Source organism: Meriones unguiculatus, chromosome 4 (assembly GCF_030254825.1).
Source record: "Meriones unguiculatus strain TT.TT164.6M chromosome 4, Bangor_MerUng_6.1, whole genome shotgun sequence".
Lineage (NCBI taxonomy): Eukaryota > Metazoa > Chordata > Mammalia > Rodentia > Muridae > Meriones > Meriones unguiculatus.
The window spans coordinates 60,756,464-60,760,467 of NC_083352.1; the positions used below are offsets into that span (position 1 = coordinate 60,756,464).

General features: G+C 38.4%; 1 pseudogene; it reads right to left on the minus strand.

Moving 5' to 3' along the window:
* Positions 1-3,102: 3,102 nt before the first annotated feature.
* Positions 3,103-3,751, minus strand: LOC110563995 (large ribosomal subunit protein eL19-like; annotated as a pseudogene).
* Positions 3,752-4,004: the final 253 nt, after the last annotated feature.

Consider the following 4,004-nt stretch of genomic DNA (forward strand, 5'->3'; position numbering starts at 1 on the left):
TGGCTAAGGATGTTAAATATTTCTTTGTTTCTCAGCCACTTGTGGTTTGGATATGTACCCCAATTTCAAATTGGACTATTTGTTTTCTTGATATCTGTGGGTTTTTTTTTTTTAATTCTTTATACACTTTGGTTATTAAACTTCTATTGGATGGGTAGTTGTTAAAAAAAAAAAAAACTCTTTTCCCATTCCATTGATGCTTTGTTCTAATGACAGCGCCCTTTTCAGTTTTATGAAGTCCCAATTGTTAACTGTTGATCTTAGTGCCTTTGTTAATGGTGCTCTGTTTGGAAGGTCTTTTCCTGTGCCAATGTATTCAACGTTATTCCCCACTATCTCTTGTGTCAGATTCAGCATATCTGGTTTTATGTTATGGTTTGATCCATTTGAAGCTGAGTTTTGTACAGGGTGATAAGTAAGGACCGAATTGGATTCTTTTACATGCAGCCATGTAATTTGATGAGCAAGATGTTGTCCTTTTTCCATTGTATATTTTTCATTTATTTATTTAAAAAATTAAGTGTCCATAAATGTCCAGATTTATGTCTGGGCCTTCAGTTTGACTCCATTGACCAATGTGTTTATTTCTGTGCCAATACCATTGTTTTTATTAATATTGCTCCGTAGTATAATTTGAGATGAGGGATGGTGATACCTCAGGAGTTCTTTTAATATTAAGTATTATTTTAGTTACCCTGAATTGTTTGTATTCCCATATAAAACTGAAATTTTTCCTTTTAGAGTCTGTGAAGACCTGTGTTGGAACTTTATTGGGGAATGCATTGATTCTATAAATTGTTTCTGGTAAGATGGCAATTTTTATTATGTTAATTCAACAGAACCCTGAGTATGGGAGATCTTTCCATCTTCTGATATTGTCTTCAGTTTCTTCAGTGACTTGTAGTTTTTGTTACACAAGTATTTTACTTGCTTGGTTAGAGTTACCCCAAGATATTTTATATTATTTGAGGCTATTGTGAAATGTTTTGTTTTTCTGATTTCTTTCCCACTCCATTTGTCATTTGTGTGTATGAGGGCTACTGATTTTTTTCTAAGTTGATCCTGTATTCAGCCACATTGCTGAAACTGTTTATCAGCTATAGAAGTTTCTGGTAGGAATTTTTGAAATCACTGATGTATACTAGCATATCCTCTGCAAATAAGGATACTTTGACTTTTCCAATATGTATCCATTAATCTTCAGTTGTCTTATTGTTCTAGCTAAAGCACTATATTAAATAGATATGGAGAAGAGAGTATACATCCTTATCTTGCTCCTGATGTTAGTGGAACTGCTTTGAATTTCTCTCCATTTAAGTTTTTGTTGGCTATAGGTTTGCTGTATATTGCCTTTATTGTGTTTTAGGTATGTCCCTGTATCCCTAATTTCTGTAGGACTATTATTGTGAAGGGGTGTTGGATTGTTTTTTTTTTTTTTTCAAAGGCCCCTGCTGCATCTAATGAGATGATCATGTGGTTTTTATCACTCTGTTTTTATGATGGATTAAAATTATTGATTTACATGTGTTGAACCATCCCTGCATCTCTGAGATGAAGCCTACCTGATCAAGGTGAATCATCATTTTGATGTGTTCTTGGGTTCTGTCTGCAAATATTCTATTGATAATTTTTGCATTTATGTTTTTAGATGAAATACTAATAAAATAAACCCGGCATTAGTAGAGAGTGTGCCTTCTGTTTCTATTTTGTGAAATAATTTGAGGAATATTGGCATGACTTCTTTGAATGTCTGGTAGAATTCTGTGCTAAAACCATCTAGCCCTGGGATTTTTTTTTTTTTTTTTTTTTTTTTGGTTGGGAACATTTTAATTACTACATCTATTTCATTGGGAGTTATAGAGCTATTTAAGTTGTTAATCTGAGCTTGATTTAACATTGTTAAGTGGTATGTATTGAGAAAATTATCAGTTCTCTTAGATTTTTTCCAATTTGGTGGCATAAAGGTTTTTAAAGTCTGTCCTGATGATTCTCTGGATTTCCTAGGTGTCTGCTGTTATGGCCCCTTATTTCTAATTTTGTTAATTTGGATATTCTTTCTCTGCCCTTTAGTTAATTTGGATAAGAGTTTATCAACAATTGATTTTCTTCAAAAAGAAGGCAACTTAGTCCATGTCAGAGATAGCCCTCACCTCCCTAACTAGTGGGCCAACATGAAGCCTAAGATGCCCATCAGACTTATCTTCTTGGGGCCTGTGCATTGTAGTATGTCTATCCTGTACTTTATGACTAAAATCGGCTTATTAGTGAGTATATACCATGTGTGTCTTTCTGGGTCTGTGTTACTTCATTCAGGATGATCTTTTCTAGTCCTATCCATTTGCCCGCAACTTTCATGATTTCCTTGTTTTTAATAGTGGAGTAGTATTTCATTGTGTAAATGTACCACAGTTTCTTTATCCATTTTTCAGTTAAGGGCCATCTAGGTTGTTTGCAGTTTCTGGCTAGTATGAATACAGCTGCTATGAACATGGTTGAGCAAATGTCCTTGTTGTATGGGGGAACATCTTTCGTGTGTATGCCCAAAAGTGGTGTAGCTGGGTCTTGAGGTATGGCTATTCCCAGTTTTTGAAGAAAGTGCCAGACTGATTTCCAAAGAGGGTTTTGATTACTTCCCCCTGATGGGACTTCCCTACCAGGCCACTGGAGAGAAAGACGAACTCTGGCCATATGTGAATAGATGAGCTGAGGTGCCTGGGTACGGGGCTCCTCTGTTATGAGGAATAGGAGAGAGGATGCAGGAGGGATGTGGGACTGGGAGGAGAAGAGGGAGGGGCCAATGATGTAAATCGATGTAAATTGAATTAATTAATAAAAAATTACATATGAAAAAATAATTGATTTTCTTAGAGAACCAACTCTTAATTTTGTGTAGTGTTTTTACATGCTTGTTTCTATTTTATGTCTTTCAACTCTGAGTTTGACTATTTCTTGCTCTCTGCTTCTTTTGGGTGTGATTTTTTTCTCTTTGTTCTAGAGATTTTAGATGTGCTGTGAAGTTACTCGTATGAGATCTCTGCAATACTTTTTTTTTGTTTGTTTCATTTTAATGACTGATCCACGAGAGGCCACAGCTAAGCCACTATGTACAGACACGAGGGAAGCTTCATTTCTTGGTCTCTTCCTCCGTGGACAGTCTTGATGATCTCCTCCTTTTTGGCCTGGAGGCGCTCCTCCCGACGCTTCCGTGCTTCCTTGGTCTTAGACCTGCGAGCCTCAGCCTGGTCAGCCAGGAGCTTCTTGCAGGCCTTGTCTGCCTTCAGCTTGTGGATGTGCTCCATGAGAATCCGCTTGTTTTTGAACACATTCCCTTTGACCTTCAGGTACAGGCTATGATACATATGGCGGTCAATCTTCTTAGATTCACGATATCTCCTGAGAAGCCGGCGCAGGATCCTCATCCTCCTCATCCAGGTCGCCTTCTCGGTCACCTTCTCGGGCATCCGAGCGTTGGCCGTACCCTTCCGCTTCCCTATGCCCATATGCCTGCCCTTCCGCCGGGCCAAAGTGTTCTTCCGGCATCGAGCCCGGGAATGGACCGTTACAGGCTTCCGGATGATCAGCCCATCTTTGATCAGCTTCCTGATTTGCTGACGGGAGCTGGCATTGGCGATTTCGTTGGTCTCATTGGGGTCCAACCAGACCTTCTTTTTGCCACAGCGGACGGAGGACACTAGAGGCAAGCCTCTTCTGTAGCCTGAGCATACTCATGGCTGCGGACGCAGCAGGGAAAGGAAAGCTCTGCAATACTTTTATGCATGTACCTAGTACTATGAGCTTGCCTCTTAGAATCACTTTCATTGTGTTTCATAAGTGTGGGTATGTATTCATTTTAACTCAAATTTAGAAAGTTTTTAATTTCTTTCCTAATATCTACCCTGACCCATTTTTCATTAGTAGAGAGTTGCTCAGTTTCCTTGAGTTTGTAAGCTTTCTATTGTTTCTGTTGTTGATATCCAGCTTTAATCCATGGTGATCAGGTAGCG